Genomic DNA, 18,385 nt, shown 5'->3' on the forward strand with positions numbered 1-18,385 from the left:
AGACTGAGTTCCAGGTCTGGCTAGCGTGGGAGACCCTCAAGCCACCAGAGGAGACTACTGGACTGCTGAAATAGCGCAGGTTTTGTTACACGGTTGTAGGTCTCTGGGCAGAAGCACAGGGTCTTGTTCAGTCACAACACCGGACCTCCCGGAGTGCATCTGCTGAGTTAGGGAAGGTGACCTAGCAGGGCTTGGCCAGCACTGGCAGTTGTGGGCCATGTCCTGTGTTGACCTACCCTGAAGTCAGTGAGGATTCAGAGAGGAGTTGTAGGTCAATGTAGACTCTGGCCCTAGGAATCTAATTAAGGCTCACTCCCTCCTGGGGGTGTGTGTGAAACGAGTCCAAGGTCTCGCACAAAGTATCCCTCTCCCCCACACGTACCCCCACACGCACGTACACAGAGCTCCCTTTTCCCAGGAGGATTGTGCGTGGGTGTGAAACTACAGCCACGAGGACCCAGTAGTGGGGGAGCGAGAGAGACCAAGAGCAAGGGAATCTGAACCGTTGAAATCTAGCGAGGATCGTTTTAATCCAACTTGTTCCAGCAGCTGCCTCGGCTAATTATTCTCCAGCCTATAATGGTGTAATGTCAGCAGGGGGCATTGCTATCGTGCTTCACTGGTGATTGGGCTGGTGTTCCTGGATGGTTTTTATTTCATTCCCCTCTACCCACTACCCCTCTGCACTCTCCACACACATGCCTTGCAGGGAAATATTAAAAAATGATCATATCAAGCTCTGAGTAATGGAGGCTGAGGTGAATGCATGGGACAGTCCAAGCCACAGTTGTTCTCTTGGGTTCTCCTCTCTTCTACCCCTATGTAAATCAGGTGGCACTCTATGGCTGTGTCTAGACTGGCAAGTTTTTCTGCAAAATCATATGATTTTGCAGAAAAACTTGCCAGCTGTCTACACTGGCTGCTTGAATTTCCACAAGAACACTGACTATCTCATGTAAGATAGTCAGTGTTCTTGCAGAAATACTATGCTGCTCCCATTCGGGCAAAAGTCTTTTTCTGAAAGACTTTTGCGCAAAAGGGCCAGTAGACAGCACAGGAGTGTTTTCTGCAAAAAAGCCCCGATTGTGAAAATGGCGATCGGGGCTTTTTTGCGGAAAACCGTGTCTAGCTTGGCCATGGACAAAAAGTGCTTTTGCGGAAAAGCATCCTGCCAATCTAGACGTGATTTTCTGAAAATGCTTTAACGGAAAACTTTTCCGTTAAAAGCATTTTCGGAAAATCATGCCAGTGTAGACGTAGCCTATAGGTACATCTACACAGCAGCGTTATTTTGGAATAAAGGACGTTATTCCAAAATAACGAAGAGCGTGTCTACACTGCAAGGCTTTATTTCAAAATAATGTCGAGCTGGAGGACTTCTTACTCCGACTCATGGTAATGCTCATTTCATGAGTAAGGGAAGTCGAAGGAAGAGAGGTCTCCCTGCTGTGTAGACAGTGTCAGATGCTGAATTAAGCTATTTCGACTTCAGCTACGCAATTAATGTCGCTGAAGTTGCATCGCTTAATTTGACTTTTGCCCTGCTGTGAAGACGTGCCCTGTGGGACTGGATGGTGTTGCACTGGGGTAAGGAAGAGGGTTATCAGGCACATGGCGTTATAAAGAGGAATCCTGGTGAGGTGCTTCCTTCACTACTCCAGCCATGCCAACGTCAGTGAGAAGAGAATCAGGCCCTATTTCTTTACAAGTTGACCCTGGAATGAAGACTGGGTCCAAGCACAGCCCCCTCCCAAATGGTGGTGCAATTCCAGATTCAAATTGCAAGTTTCCTCTCCTCCTCCCCCCCCCCCCCCCCAACCCATCCCCGGCCCAATGGGCCACATAAAAGCGCAAGATCCGGCCCTGCAGCAGTTCTGCAGAATCCAGCCCTGAAGTCCCTGGCTTGGGCCCTGTGGTTTGGGAACGCTGGTCAGTCTGTGGCGGTGCGGTCGTGAAGTTGTACGAGACGGCACGTCAGATCTGGTTTGATGATCTCTTTTGGGCGTCAGGCAGCAGGCTACGACCATGTTTGAACTGGAGCTCAGCTGTTGATACTAGGGGCACCCAGGCAATCAACGCCTTGTTCCATATGCCTCATTCAGGCAGGACTCCCCACTGATGTCCGTGGAGAGATTTGCCTGCGTGATGGCTGCCAATTGGGGACCATTCTTCCCTGCCCCTCTTCCCTTTTCACGCACCAGGCACCTCTTCTGCCCAAAAGCATGGGGGGGAAAAAAGCAAGAAGGGGCAAGAGATGTGGGGCTAGCACTTTCTAATTCCCTCCCTCACTGAGAGCCCCACTGCAAACAGCGGTGGCTGCATCCTGCGTGCATGCCATGGGCTGGAGATGGGGGTCTGGCCCAGTCTTGCATTGCCGGTGTAACCCACAGGCACTGAGACCACTGACAAGGGAGAGGGAAGTCTCTTCCTCCCCCTTAACTAGGAGTCCGTTGGTTTTTAGCACATGCCGGAGAGCAGGAGTGGGGCACCTAAGACCTGGGATCTGGCCTCTGTGCCGGCACTCTTTTCCCACAGGGCTGGAGCACCAGCGCCGGGAGGAGCCCCAAATCTCGCAGACCAGAATCAGGCAAGCCAGAGCCGGATCCGATCCACAGCCTCTTCCTGGCAGGGGAGGAAGCAGCTCGGGGTGCTACTGCTCCGCTCCCAACTGGCCAGTGCAGTAAAATGCTGCCTACAGGCTTTTCCCCCCGCAAAACCGACTAGCCCGGGCCCCCCTCGCCTCTGGTGTGTGAGGGGAACATGGGGGAGTGTCTTTCTGCTTCTCAGCTCAGGGCCACGTCTGTGAGGTGAGACCAGAGAAACTCTGGTTTCTCTTCAGACTGTGTAAACCTTTCCCTTTTATTATTATTTTTTTATTTTGCTTCTCACTTGTGTGCAGCCCCTGCCTCATTTTATCTGTGACTCAGCGGCCTCTGCCCCAAAAAAGGATCCCCACCCCTTCTGTAGAGGCATGAGGCTTTAGCCTCTATGGTTGTGGGTTCAATTCCCTCTGCCCCCAACCTGGGTCTGTTGGCTCTACAAGTGGGGGCTTGTGTGGGAGGTCTCTGAAGCTTGGGACATGCTCCCTCAGTGGAGGGAAGTAGGTAACCCAGAGGCCCTGAGAAAAGTCATGTGAAGTCTGCTCTGAAGCCTTTGCTAAGTGCTAGCTGGCTTTTAGCACACGCCACAGAGCAGGGGCGGGGAACCTTTTTGGGTCGGGGGCTGCTGACCCACAGAAAAATCAGTCGGGAGCTGCACACAGGTGAGAAGCAAAGGAACAAACAAACCGCCCCTCACTGACGTAGCCCCCAACTGAGGAGAAAGACACTCCCCACATTCCCCATTCTAACCTGCAAGTTAGAGCATGGGGCAGGATTTTGGGCACTCGCAAGATGGGGGCCACATCCAGCCCCCTGGCCTGATGTTCCCCACCCCTGCCATAGAGGCTCATGGCTTTGGCCCCAAAGGTCCCCAGTTCAGTCCCACTTGCCGAAGACCCAGGTCTGTTGGCTTTATACCTGTGCTAGGGACGTGTGGGGCAGATGGGACCTGCTGGGTCAGAATGGAAGTGGCGCAGCTGGTTATTCAGCAGGCTGGACGGGAAGCAGCAGCCCAGAGGTTACAGGTGGCTGCTCCTCTCCATTCCTCACAGGCTGGATTGCGGGGTTGGGCGGGAGCGGGGGGCGGGGGGGAGGGTGAGATGTGCTCCCTCCCACAGAAAGGGAGGGAAGTTAACGTCACCATCCTCTTTGCCTGGCTGGGTGGGGGGAGGTCAGAGGCTAATATTGGAAGCTGAAATGAAATCCCTGGGGCCTGACTCTCCTTCGGCAGACACCGGGCCCTGCTGGGATCCCTCTGCTGCTGGCAGTGGAGCTGCTCCAGCTTGGCACTGCTCGGAGCGAGGGCAGGATTGAGCCTGGACAAGGTTACCCCTTGTGCAATGCCGCCGAGGTGGGTGGAGATGCCGCAGCACTGGGCTGGGAGTGACAGAGCGGTCAGGCCAGGCGAGGCTGAGCTGATGTAATGTACACCCTGGGAAGGTGTAAGTTAGACCAGGCCGCTCTGAAGCTGGTTCCCATCACACTCCCCCGCCTTCCCTCTGTCTTTCATTAACTCCCCTCTCTAATCTTCTCCCCCCCTCCCCACCCCAGTCCCAGCTCGCTGAAGCATCACTTACAGTCTGGCAGTTTTCCTTTCTCCCCATTACCAAGTCAAAGTTGCTGGGGATTAGGGCGGGATCCGAAGGCTTAGACTTTCCCTGTCTCCCTTTGTATATCTCTGGGAGCACCGTCCCGCAGGGCTCTGGCTTTCGTCTACCCCCCCACACCCTGGGTCCCCTCTCCTCTTTTCTCACACTGAGCTGGGTGAGGATGACGGCAGGGCAGAATTTTGGAGAGAAACCCAGCTTGCTTGTGGAGACACACAGAGCTCTGCCGAGTTCCCATCGGGGGTGAAATGACCCACAGGGAGACAGTTGTGAAAAACCCAAGTGCCTTGCCCCAGTGAGGAAGGGAAAGGGGCCAGCTCGGCCTCAAAAGAGAACATTTGGCTCCATCACTTTTCCCCCCACCCCCGCTGCCTCCACGGTGCCAGACCCTGGGTCTGGACCAAACCTTGGGGTCTGACACCTGCAGCCCTGAACCTCGGGAAGTTTGGTACCCAGGTCAGGACTTTGCTGCTGAATTAAAATCCCACAGGCTTGTGGGAGGGTCAGATATGTGTCCAAAGGCTGGAGCTCAGCAGCCAGGCCTGAGTGCAGACCTGGGGCCCTTTCCCAATAGCTTCCCCCTTCTCCCTCATTTTCTGAGCTGTGCGTTAATCCTTTGGCAAGGACAACCCTTTCCTGCGGCCTCCTGCGCAGGCTGGGTGGCGATGGCTGATCCCTCTCTCTGCCTTCCCTCCTCCCTGCCAACACCTTCCCAATGTGGGGGGACCTGGGCAGAGGAAGCAGAAAAGCAAGGGCTGTGATACGTGGATTGAATTGAGGGAGGCATAGATTTTAGCCCTCCTCTTCCCCTGCTGCCTCACCTCCTCTTCCCCTCTCCATCTCCTCCAGCTGCCTGGCCCTGTGACCCAGGACCCCCTACATCCACCCCCTCCGAAGCTGAGTGCATGACATTGCAACCTGGCACACATGGTCACAGAACCCCTCTGATTTGGCCTGGCCCAACAGTAGGTGGCCCATGGCCTGACTGACCCCCCCACCCAGCTCTGATGACCGATGCCGAAGACCCTTCATCCATCTCTTGGCAGTCCAGCCCATTGACAGCTTCGTATGGGAGATGCCTGCCACCTTCCACTTCAATTGTCTGAGTAGCTCAGCTCAGTCATGGCAGATCTGGATAGCTTCAGGTGGGCAAAGGGGGCGGGGAGCAGGAGTGGAGGCAACCTTTCCATTTGGTCCTAAAACTGGCTCCATCGTGTAGGTGGTCTGCTCCAAAAACTCAGCCTTCTGCAGCCTACCTGGCTGATTGCTCAAACTTGCATCACCTTTGTGCTCCAACATCTTGGGCTAGGGGTGAGGAAGTCCATTGGAGTCTGTTACCTCTCTGCACCTCTTAGGGACCGTAGACTCTTTGGCTGCAGCTGGCATCTCGTTCTTAGTGACAGAGCCCATTGCTCATCAGGCCCTCCCGTGCTTCTGCAGCACTAGGCAAATTCCCCACTGGCTAAACCACCTGCTATTGTATCTCCGAACTCCGTCGCCTAGACTTAATTACAGCTGGTGCTGCTGGAACTGAACTCTCAGACTTAGGGAGGAGAACAACACAGCACTGGAGAATCTTGTTAGTGAGTGAGTTACCTGGATTCCAGAGGGATGTTTTTGCTCGATGTTCCATGCCGTAATTTGCGGGGCAGTTTGCTGGAAGAGTTCTGGCCCACTGTCTTATCCCTGCTCCCTGAGAAACAGCCTGAGGATGCTTTGCAATGAAGTTTAGCCAACTTGGAGGTGATGTATATGTGGGTGAGCAGGGACTGTATGGGTGGTGACCCTCCAACACACCTCGTCTTGAACTTGGTGCATTAATCCCTACGTTGGCCAGTCTCTCTGAGATCAGAAACATCCCCAGTGGCTGCCTGATTAAACGTGGCAGCCCAAATTCACACATAGCAGGCTGCATTCTCTGCTTACGTAAATTGGCGTCACTTCTTCCACAGATCAACACCCATTTACACCCGCAGGGGTTTTGAGCCAGTAAGTTCTCACAGCTTTCAGCCCTGTGGGCTGTAACTTAAGGTGAGCAAAACAGGCAGCCTCCTTTAACCCCCTTGTGTGTGTTCTAGTGGCTGCTTTTCAGAGTTGTTGTTGTTTCCCATCATGCGTAGAGGGGTGTGTGTAAGCCAAAGGACTGCTTTTGCATGGAACTGGGCTTGTAGCTTTTCTTGTGAAGGCCAAAGGACTCCGGTTCTGTCTGATACGGTGCAGCCCACGGATAGTGTCTCTAGCTAACGCATTGTTGCTGCATTCGTAGCCCAGCCTCAGTTATTTTGATACTGCGGGAGCTGTCTGCATGCAGAGGACATCATGGCACAGACCCAGTAATGAATGCAAACATGGGGCTCTCTAAATCAGCCTTAAGGGGGTGTTATAGGGAAGTATGTTAGAGGCAATGAGATCTTATGGTTAGCGCAAAGGACTGCTAGACCCCCTGCACTCAGTTCCTGGCATGAATGTGGCTAGAGTGGGTGAATCTGGGTGCCGAAACTTCGGCTCTGATTTCCCAAGCTCTTTTAATGACTTGGTTAAGTCATTACATTGACCTGTGCTCATCATACTATCCTCTCCGCATGTTTATCAAGTTCAGTCTTGAAACAAGTTAGATTCCTGTCCCTCCTCCCCCAATCTCCCAGCTCACTGACTACAGCGGCTCTCCTGAGTTATAACAGTGAATCACTTTAAAAAAATGAACAAGATTTTCTGTAGGACCCTGATGCTTCAAGGCACGAGTCAGCTGCTTAGTGATGGGGATTGGGAGGAAACTTTGCCCAGGGGCAGCTTGTGCCATACTTGCAGGGTTTCTTGCAACTTCCACTGATGCATCTAGTGCTGGCCACTGTGGGAGACAGGATACTACATTAGATGGGCTGCTGCAGGCTTGATCCACTGTGAAATATCCTGGATACTTTCTCTTCCTCCGCCCAGTAAGCTGGAAATGGCAAGGAGGCACTCATTAGAGGCTCAAGAATGTGTGTAGTCATGGTGAACAATGAGAGCTCAGAGGGGCCAGAGACAGGAGAAGAATGAGGCCTCTGTAGCACCTGGGAAGAGATTCTTTTTAAATGTCTCAGTCTTTTGAGACCAGGCAGCAGTGGAATGAAAGCACCTGAGAAATGTGAAGGCTAGTGAAGGGAGAGAGATGTGGCCAGAGGGGAGGAGGCAGCACTGAAAACCCTTGGCTATTGTAGGGCCTAAATTTACAGATTAGGGCTCACTAATTGGGTCTGTAACTTGAGACCAGCATTCCCTGTAAACTGGGCATTTGTGCTGCTGCTCAGAGTTTTAAATGCTGCCCTGCTGATTAGCCAAGTGCCCACCACTAGGTTTTGTTTCTATTAGTGGTGCACATTTGCACAAATGTGTGCATTAAAAAATTTATTCCTCTCATGGATGGAAAAGATTAGAGGGCACATTGCTTGAGACACCCGCTAGGCACTTGTTTCCAGAGGGTATAGAGCTAACTGAAGTCCAGGAGTGCTGACGCTTTCTGAAAATCAGGCATTGTGGCAAGAGAGTCTGATTCCCAAAAGGGCCTAAGTGATTTGGGGACTTAGGCCTATTGATTTTTAAGTAGCTCCTGGCCAGAGTTGAAAAGGCATTTAGGTACCTGAAGGTGCAAATAAGCATTTGTGAGTGTTTGATGCCAATGGGAGTTAGGCACTCAGCCTGCTTAGGCATGTTGAAAATCCCTCTGGATGCTTCTTTTCATTTTTAGGCACCTGAATGCCTCTGAAAATCTGTCCAAAAGTGACCAAAGGAATGTAAGTGCTGTTGCCCAGAATTTTCAGCAGGCTCCAGTTCCCTGGGGCGGGGGGCAGACATTCAGAAGAGCTCAGGGAGCCCAAGAAGGAGCTAGATTCTTAGAAGAGCTCAAGGTGGCAGATGCTAAGCTTTTCGCAAGAGCTGCCCAGCAGAGTCACAGCAAAAGCTCCTGGGTGCTGAGCGCTTCTGAAAACCTGTCCCCTGAGCAGACCAGTGGGGGCTAAGCATGCTCCACACCATCAGGTCAGACTGTGAACCAGCAATCAAGCAACTTGCTTATTGCATGCCCGCTCTGCACCCCGCTCCTCCGCAAAAGCCCCCAGAGCCAACCACGCCCCACAGGGGAACTCTGCGTTCCAGACTGTGAAGACTTGGGCCCCCAGTCAGATGTTTTCATGGTTTTCCCCTTGTCTGGATGCCAGTAAAAGACTTTTGGAAAAAAAAACACAAATGTTTCTCCCTCCTCCACGATGCTCAGTGTTCTCAGGACGAGAGAGGAAGAACAGTGGAGCGGAGATTCCGAGCAAGCACCAAAAGGCAAATGTGAAGTGTGTATAGCTCATCCCTTGAAATCTTGGACCTCGGAGGCTGACATGTATTTCCCTAGGAGGGTGGGGAAGCACTGGGATGGGTTCCGTAGGGAGGTGGTGGAATCTCCACCCCTAGAGGTTTTTAAATGTGGACTTGACAAAGGCCAAGCTGGGAGGGTTGAGTTGGGGTTGGTCCTGCTTTGGGCAGGGGCTGGACATCTTGTTAGTCTTTAAAGTGCTACAGAGTCCTGTTTTATGTGTATGTATGTGAGAGTGAGACAGAGTGTGGAAAAGCTGCTATGAAAGGATAGGGCTGGGAGGTGAGGGGGGAGGAGGAGGCAGGGAGGAGTTAGATCAAAGGCAGTGAAGTAGATACAAGAGGTTTCTGCTTCACAGACCAGAGAGGCTGAAGTTCAATAGAGTCTTTGTTACCCAGGCTCTCCACAATTACAGCCGAAGAAATACCTGCCCACCCCCAAACCCCAGCCCCTTGGTGCTGAACCATCTCAGCTATGCAAGGGAACAAGAACCGCTTGCTTATTCGTGGAGAGGGGATGGCAGTCAGGGGAGGGGTCGGCGGCGTCAAAAATGAGTCAAGTTTAGTTGGATGCTGCTCAGGTTTCCGAGGAAGGCCGGCAGAAGGAGGTGCAAAGGGGGAGCCGGATCCCCCGGAGTCTGGTGTGGCTGGGAGCATTGTGGTTCCTCCCCCCACCACCTCGGCAGAAAGCCTGCGATTCAGTAGCCACGGACGGAGTAGTTTGGGAGACCGGGAAGGAGATGACAATGCAGCTCCCTCCTCTCCTAGCCAGCGGGGCGAGGGTGGGGTGGGAGCTGTTGCCATTTCCGAAGCCCATATCCGGCTCAGCAGCCTCGGCACACCAGCCCCGCCGTGACGATGTAGCTCTGCCAAAGGTGAGGTCATCCGGGCCCAGTGGCTGGCTCCGCGACTTAGAAAATGATGCGTCCCTGCTGGGGGATGGTGTGTCTGATGAGGGCTTAGTGCGGCCAGCAGGGGGGCGAGGAGGAGAGAAAAGAAGGGGCAGCAGCGGAGGATGCTGATTAGAGATCCAGGATGGCACTTAACCTGCCACTATGTGCGTGCACCTCCCTCTTCCCTCTGGCCTCTGGTGTGGCGCTCTCAAAGGGTGGGGAGCAGTCTCTCTGGGGTGAGACGGAGGGAGCCGGAAACTCTGCTGGTAGCTTCCAGCAGAGATGGGCTGGGTTGTTTTGGGGTCACGGGGAGAGCAGGGGGAATAAAAGCCCAACAGGTTCTGCCTATATCCTCCCTGCCCTGGGTGATGGAGGAAGGAGACTGTGCAAAACACCATGCTGCCGGCTGGAGAGGAAGGGACCTGGTTTGCTCCTGCACCTGTTCCCCATGCAAGTGCTTGGGCCCCAGAGCAGACACTAAGGGAAGGGGCAATGAATGCTGACCCCACAGAGGCACCTGGCTTTGATGCTGCATGCACTGAGTTCATTGGAAAACTAGGGCTGTGATTTATGTCCAACAAAGGGGCACCATGGCGTACAGCATTCCTGTCTACACAGGAGCAGGTGGGCATAGAGTGCACATAACCATATGGAAACAGGTGTATATGCCACTATAGGAGAAGGCTGATATAGAGCAATAGTGGACACCTAACAGGTCAGCATCTAGCATGTGCACCAACATATAGGTGGCCATACAGCATAGTGGCCTTATACAATGCACAACAACATAGACCAATTCAGGTGGCAACCAGCATATATGCCAGAGATGGGCAACCGAGGCTAGTGACTGGGCTTCATGAGTGGCCTCCTTCATCTCAGTGGGCTGCAAGATTGTCCAAAACCGAGATGCTCTCCCGGGATACAGTCGTGCTGACTTAGCTTGCATGCCTAGAATTTGCAGGGGGTGCCGATTGAACCGTAGCAGCGTTTTGATTGGCTGCAGAGGGAGAGCATGGCTCTCATGGTCAATGTTGCATGCAACCAGCACGCCCCTCCCTTACGTGCCCTGGCTTTACGTGCGTGTCACTTTAGTAATACCAATAAGAAAGAAAAATGATGCAGAGGAAATCAGTGGCATCTGGCAACCCTGCCAGATGTCTCGTGGGTCACTCTTAGAAACCCGATGGGCTGCAGGCTGGCCACCATTCCCATTGGATCAGTCTTACATGTCTGCGCAAAGCCCAAGGAAGCTCATGCAGGTGGCATTCACAATGCATGCTCTATTACCCATATAAAGACTACGTTGCCATAAAGCGCACAAGTCCTCATAGGACCATATAGAACGGGAGTGCCTTTTTCCCCGACTTCCATATCCTGCAGAAGTATGGCTTATAAGTGAAAAGCCTGTGCACTATTTTATACTTCGGGTTTAAGATCTGACCGCTGACTGTATAATTTTAGAGAAACTGAATTTCCCAAGGATTTTTACTGAGGCAACCAGAGGGGAATTTTGTAGATTCAGAAAGAGAGCTGACCTCATCAGATCTTGGGTAATTAGCAATCACTGTTGCTGAATGAGTGGGAGCAACAGACTGTATGTACAGGACAAGAATAAAGGCAGAGGGCCAAATCTTTAGTTGTGTAATTTTGTGTAGCTTCATTGATTTTTGGCGGAGCTTCCCTGGCTTACACCAGATAAAGGGTGCAGAGGCTTTCACTGAGGAACAAGGACTATTTCCACATCTCTAAAAACGTTGCTGATAGTCTTTCTTCCACTCCTCTTGTCTGAACACGCTTTACCTTGTCCAGAGGTGCCTTTTGTGTAGCTGCCTCTGTTTAAATGTGGGGAGAAACAGGGGTGGGTGGGTTTTTTTTGTTTGTTTTGGGTTTTTTTGGAAGAGGCAGCCGAGGAAACCATCTACCTGGGAAACATACTCTCAGCAAAAGCATTTCTTTGTTCAGCAGCCAACAGAGAAAGTTTTGTTTCCTGTACCTCATGCACCTGAAAGTTATTATGCATTCATTTGCTATAGTCACTAGAGTCATTTATTACACTAGCTGCTAGAGAAGAAATGTAGACGGGCCCTTGGAAATGGAAGGCAGGACTCCAGGGTTCGATTGCTGCTCCCAGTTGCTGATTTGTTGTGTGATCATGCACAACTCCCTCACCAGTTGTGGGGCCAAATTTTCAAAGGTTCAGCACCCACAATTCAAGTCCTTGTTTATAAAGGAGAGGTAATAATACTTACCCACCTTTAGAAACTCCGTGCACATCCTCAGATGAAAATGGAAAGTATCACTGTACGTAACGAGCTGGATCTCTGCTGGGGTACAGTAGTGCTACTCTGAATTACACCCAGCTGAGACTCTGATGCAATGTGTTCACCATGTGCTTTGAGATCCTTAAAAGCAACATAACATGCTGTCATATGGGATTCCAATGGCAGGCAATTAGCAGAACAGGCAGAAAATGCTCCAGGTGGATTAATGGACTACGTAAATATAAGCTCCTTTGTGCTGTATACATCTGCTTCCTGGAAGTTTCAGTGTGCACAGGATTGGAGCAGGTATGAACTTTTAGATTCATCTCTGCTTGGAGACAGAGCTGCCCCTAGGAGTATAATGCTACCCCGCAGCTTGTAAAATACAATGTTACTGCATGGATGAGAAGGGCACAGGGGTTTCTCTCTGCCCGTTTTGTATAATTACATTTGCAAATCAGTCCTAAGAGCATTAGAAATGGTGGGCTGGGTTCTTTTCTCATTTACACTGGAGCAAATCAGGAGTAACTGAATTAAAACACCTACCGATGGAGTTGTCTAATGGGGACATACTTGTACATTTCCATACATGATTATTTTGAACCCAATTCTGTGAGGTGCTGAGCACTTCATTTCACACTGAAGTCAGTGCTGAGCACCTGACTATATGGACCAAATCCTTCTGCTCTTGAACTCAATGATAAAATTCCCGACGGCTCCGAAGGGATTGGGACCTGCTCCTTAAAGATGTTTTTGTATGAGGAATAATGCAGCAACCTTCCCATAAAAACAACGAGGAGTCGTATGACACCTTAGAGAGTAACAGATTTATTAGGGCATCAGCTTTTGTGGGTAAAACCCACTTCATTAGATGAATTGGAGTGGAAATTATCGAGGCGTGTGTGTGTGTGTGTGTGTGTGTGTATATATATAACAAAATAAAAGTTACTTATCAATTATTAATGAGGCTAAATCAAGTCACATAAATCTGTGAGTCTCTAAGGTGCCACAGGATGCTTTGTTTTTGCAGATACAGACTAACACGGCTCCCCCTCTGAGACTTTTCTCATAAACATTAGGGCCTGATTGTACAATTCCTCCATGCTTGGAGCTCCCTGTAAGTTCTGGTGTTGGAGGATTTGTGGGGACAAGCCCCAAATTAAGCTGCTGCTGACTTTACTGCCATGAATACAGCATTTCTCCCTTAACCCTACAAGAATCCCTGTAGCAGGGGACGAGCATGGTGCATGCTATTTACCGGACTCTCCTCTCCCTCACTCTGGTATAAACGCCGAGAAATGCCGCTGACTGCAGTGCAGCCATTCGCAATTTACACAGGTGTCGGAGGAGAATCAGGCCAGTGCGGTGTTTGCACCATCGGCTGCCTTGCCAGCAAAGCGCTGACTGCAAAACTGGTATTGCTGACAAAGGTAAAAGAAGAGGAGGAAAAAAAGCTGAGATTTTAGAGCTTTGGATTTGTAAACTTGTGCAAACTGCTGGACATAAATACACACCCTCCATCTACCCCTTTTACTGTCATTCTTCTGAGCACAACTGCACTTAAAAATACTTACAGCCAGATTCTGCTTTCAGCTACCAAACTGTCCATCTGGAGTAAAGCCACCGACTTCAGCTACTTTGGGTGTACACAGTGCACCTAAGGTTAGAATATGGCCCTTCCAGGCAAGTCCTGCCATTAGTGTACTTCATTCAGTCGTGGGTATTCATCCACCATGCAAACAAGTCCAGCAGGCCTCACTCGAACAAAACTCCTCAGTGTTCAGTTGGGTTTAGGACTCTCGTAGGAACAGGAACCAGCTCTTGGTAAGCATCCCAGCTGGGCTGCAACAGAGCTTTAGCTAATTCGTGGAGGCTACATGAGGTTAAAGCTTCCCTGATGGCCTTCTTTAGATAGCATGTCCTGCTACCCAATAGGCAGACTAAGGATGTGCTTAAGGCACCAGCAAAGCAAGGACACTAAAAAAAAAAAAAAAGAGAGATTTTACGGTATAGTATTGTTTTTATTTTGAATTACATATGGGGGGCACCATAATCTTTTCAGTGCTTAGGGCCTCTAAAGGTCTTAATCCGGCCCTGCCTGCTCTGTAAAAGCAGCTAAGATGAGGCCACCAAACTCATTTCAGGGATGGCCTCAGAAAGATAAAGGAAAAGGCAATGTGGGGAGAGGTCATGTGGTAGGCCAGTGACTTTATTTTGAAGTGAAGCACATTATTTAGGGGCCTGGCTGGAGTTAAATTAAATTTTCCTCAGGAACCTGTGAACTCTGGTGAGTCAGAGATGGAGTCCAGGTGGCCCCGGTTCAGAGGGACTACGAGGGGTTTCATTATTTTTTATTTTGTTCCCTTTTTCTTTTTATTTCCCTAAAGACTGCTGGCTTATCCTCGGTAAGCCCTCTGCTGTGGTCTATGGCTTTTTATTCCTATGTGATTGCTTTTCCTACCTCATGTAGGGCTAAAAGCCATGGGCTACACAGAGGACGACTCCACCTTCTTAGGCACCTCTACAGTCGGCACGGATTCCTGATCCCTTTTTAATCACCCATATTTATTTGGCAACAAATCGCAAGTGAAAGGGGGCATTGAAGCTTTGCACGACCTTGAAGGTTTAGCAGGACAAATGGGGTAGGGGGGTGGTTAGCAAAGGGATAGACAAAAGAAGGGGGGGCAGGATGTCGGCCTTTCAGAGTCTTTCCTTCCCATTCAGAGCTGAAAGGCAGCTTTGGTGCATATGGGGCTGCACCGCTGCTGTAAGAAACCTTTGGGAGGGAGGCTTTGAGTTTCTTTTTTAGGGACGGGCTTTTCTCATACGGTTCAAAGCTCTCCCACCTGCAGCTCTTCCGAACAAAAGGTTCAAGCACAGGCCCAGGCCACTTCCTATGGAGACAGAGTGCCAGTTAACTAGCCCCACGGAAAGTAGCCACCAGGTAATTATAAAAACCCTTTCTCTCTTCTATTGTCTCCTTTCACTAGCAGGCTCCCACTGGTGGCCAGGGAAGCGACAAGCCCCTCCAATCTCTTTTACTCTGACTCCATCCTGCACTGCCTGTCTCTCCTTCGCGCTCTGCACTTCCAGGTGGGTGCAGCAAACCAAGAGGGCCAAATCCTCAGCTGATGGAAATGGGCATAGCTCTGTTGCCGTTAGTGGAGCTGTGTCAATATGTCCCCACCAGGGATTTGTCCCAGCATCATCTGTGAGGCTGCTGCAAATGCTGTGCCATAAGGAGATCGGTGGGGGAGGGAATGGAGAACGATGATAATAATCATACAGCAGAAGTGTGCTAATTCTCACTTTGCTAATCTGCAAACCCAATAATCCTCAAGTACAAAACCTGGCAGGGTCTCGCCCGGCTTCTTGGCTCAGACTGAGCAGTGAAGAAAATGCTGCGGGGAGGTCTCCTGCTGATCAGACTTAGTTACATTCTCCAGCACATTTGGTCATGCCGTGAGAAGACCTGCTTGTAATATCCCCAAGCCAAGCAATGCAAAATCACCAGTCTGATGCTCTCTCAAAATCATGAGGATTTTTTCAATAATTTGAACTTTGAGATTTTTGGGGGTCATGGCCTTAAGCTTTTCTCCTCTACCATGAGGGCTAGGGACTTATCCTTCCATAAAAAGTGAAAGTTGAGCTTCTTCCATGACTCCAGGAGCTGGGGATTTCAGAAAAGCATCACATATCCCAAGACTCATGGTAAAATCATGAGAGTTAGCAAGAGTGTGCCACGTAAATAAGCAATGCTAGACAAAAGTAATTGAAGAAAGCAGATCTTGGTGATTCCGTTAGGGTATTTTTGCTTGGTTGGGGCTTTTTAGGGGGGAGAGAAGATTTGCTAAATCAAAAAATTTACCAGTTACAACCGGTCTCCATCACTAGCATCAATCCTGCTGTCACATCTTCGCTGGCTTCAATCAGACTCAACACGAACACCTGTTTCTCTGATCTTGGCTAGCTAGTAGGGAACTGTGGTTAATGCTCCAGTCCTGGATAGCTTGGATAATTAACCATCAATAATAGGAAAGGGGGGAAAAAAACTAACGAGCCCATTGAACTACCGTCTTTGTCATAAACCAAAATGTTTTGTTGTGCTGGGAAAGTAATGAGCAAAATCCCCTTTTTCTGTTAATGGTACATTAACCCATCGTGAATTGTGGCAAAACTCCTGCGGAATGTACGGTCCTGAGATAGCCATGCTGTTCCGGAATGAATTCCTAATGAACTGTGCAGCTGCTAAGGGACCCCCCACGCTTTCCTAATGATAGGGGGATTTAAATGGGGAATGTGGCTGAAAAGGATTGCTCTTCCAAGATCCCAGCTCTCCTTACACGGTACCTGTTCGCTCTGATTAGCCTCAGCCATCTCCGGTAATTGCAACGCTTCATTCTGAGGCTAATCCAGCAGCCAGGCTGGGTTAATTTGTATCTTTGTTTCATGAATATGGACTGCACAACATGCTACCTTTATAATCAGGCTGCCGGAAAGCTGGCACTTGTTTACAGGCACAATTTTTAAGTGGTAATTGCTTCGTATAGTCAACAGGCTCCGAGAGATTGCGAAGGACGTCAAATACCCAAACAGAAACGGCTGTCGCCACCATTAATATTTCGGTGGCTGTCGGGCGAAGCTGCTTGGAACAAGATTATTGGCAGCCTGTCTGCATTACGCAGGCTAGATACTCATCTCCTGAGACTCGTGCTGACTACCCTTTATGCTATTGATTTTTCTTTTAGCAAAGCATGCGCTTAAAACAGAGAAACACTCAACAACATGTGTGTCTTCACCACTGCATTCTGTGGAAACCCAGCTGGGATAGGGGAGAGAGGGCTGGCTCTGATCACTTGTCATGGTCTCTGTCAGACTAAAACAAATGGATCTAGGGCCAAACACGTCCCACAAAGTCCTTTTCTTCCGTAGTACTTTTTTTTTTTCCCAGATGAAATATATCCTTGCCAAGCCAGAGAGCCAAACCAAACTTCAAGACCTGGATTCAGATTCTGGAACACTCCAAAGTGTGAAGAGCATTTGGCTCTGGTTTGGTCCATTATAAAGACCGGGCCATTGATTCATATACTTTAGGGAAGGACAGACCACCATGGTCATCTAATATGGCTTCCTGCAAAGCACATGCCATAGACTTTCACCCTGTGGTAACTGCATCAAACCCATTCCTTTTAGCTGAGGTATGGCAGGTTTTTTACATAAAGCGTGTCTTTGCCTGTCTCTACCCTTGGCCAGATTCAGACATCAAACAACTCCAGAAATCAGAGTTGTTTCAGCTGTGGAGTTTTGCCTCAGGCCCAGGGGTGACTGGTGAGGAAGAAGACGGATGGTCACCAGCCACGTGACCATCCTCCCCACACTGGCAGGCCTGCCGACAGTGGACACAAAGGGGCAGTTTGCCTTGGGGCCCAGTGATTCTAAAGCAGTGTTTCTTAAACCGTGTTCCGCGGCACATCGGTGTGCCACAAGGCAGTCAGAGGTGTGCCACGGAGAGCAACAGAGTTCAAAATGGCTGCCCTTAAAGGCTCCCAGCTGCCAACACCTCTGCTGCAGCAAGAGTAGTGTCCGGAAAGCCCCGGGCCCTTTAAATCGCCACTGGAGTGCTGCTCAGTGAGCTCTGGGTGCCTCTGAGGGCTGGTGGGGGAGGCAATGTGGGCGCCAGGTGGTGCCAAGGGCTGGCTGCCCTGGCCCTGCCCCTTCCACCCAAGCTAATGCCCCTTCTGGAACATGGAGCCGGGCCCCTCACACTTTCTGGGAGCCTGGCATGGTTGTCAGCTCCCCTGCCCCCACCCCGTAACTCCTCCCCATGCCGCCTCTAGCCCAGGGAAGGGCTGAGACAACACACCCTCTGCCCCAGGTCCTGCCTCTGTCTCACCTCTTTCTGCCCCCGCCTCTGCTCCACCCCATCCCTGCCTTTTCCCTTCCCCCACTCCTCATCTTCCAACAAGCCCCCATCCCAAACTACACAGCCTGAGGGACTAGTGCTGGCAACAGGGGTCAGGGCCCATCTGCACTCACCAGCAGTGGTAGGGGAAGCAGAGAGACATGGCCCCGGCTTGCACTGCTTGCCCAGCTCCCAGGCGTGTTGCTCCATTCCCCTCACCACTTCCAGTGAGTGCAAGGGGGCCCAACCCCTGCTGCAGGTGCCATAGTAGCAGCAGTGGCAGCCAGGAGACCCAGGCCTAAGGGCCTGGTGTGGATCAGAGGGCGACGTGGCTTGTGTGGGACAGTACGACATGCCCAAGCACCTCAACATTGGCCTGTAGGGGAAAGTAGCTTGTACAGGGCAGCGGTATCTCTCCTGCCACGTGTGTGTGAGCAGAACTGTGGGGCCATATCCCTCCCCTATGTACCAGCCTGTGCACTTGCTCAGGAAGCCCAGCGCAGAGTGCTGCTACCCAAAGCAAGAGGAGAGTCTCATTAAGTCACCGTCTGGTCGCTGGTCTGCTCCAGGGGCAGCATAACTTCCTCTGGGCTTAGAGCAAAGCCACACTTGAGCTGTGTTCACACGCTTCTTACAAACAGAGCGGGCGCTGTGGGATTCTTGCTGGGTCAGCTGGTCACATGGAAGACAATCCCTGGAGCAGGAGCAATTTCCCTGCAGACTGTGATAAATGACTCTGGAGCAGGAGTTGCAATTATTAATATTTTAATTACAGTTGGAT

The 18,385-nt window shown here is 50.8% G+C and overlaps 1 protein-coding gene across 3 annotated transcripts in view; it reads left to right on the plus strand.

Annotated features, from left to right (window-relative positions):
• LOC102457818 (uncharacterized) overlaps nt 1-18,385 on the plus strand; it is a 63,089-nt gene that overhangs the window by 27,908 nt on the left and 16,796 nt on the right. The window contains exon 1 of one of the 3 annotated variants that reach the window (XM_075910464.1): nt 9,002-9,423. The exons of the other annotated variants lie outside the window; for them this stretch is intronic. The gene's annotated coding sequence lies outside the window, so the exon portion shown is untranslated. Of the gene's footprint in view, nt 1-9,001; nt 9,424-18,385 lie in introns of those variants that run through there. 3 annotated transcript variants of the gene reach the window in all.

The sequence above is a fragment of the Pelodiscus sinensis genome, chromosome 27 (assembly GCF_049634645.1).
Source record: "Pelodiscus sinensis isolate JC-2024 chromosome 27, ASM4963464v1, whole genome shotgun sequence".
Lineage (NCBI taxonomy): Eukaryota > Metazoa > Chordata > Testudines > Trionychidae > Pelodiscus > Pelodiscus sinensis.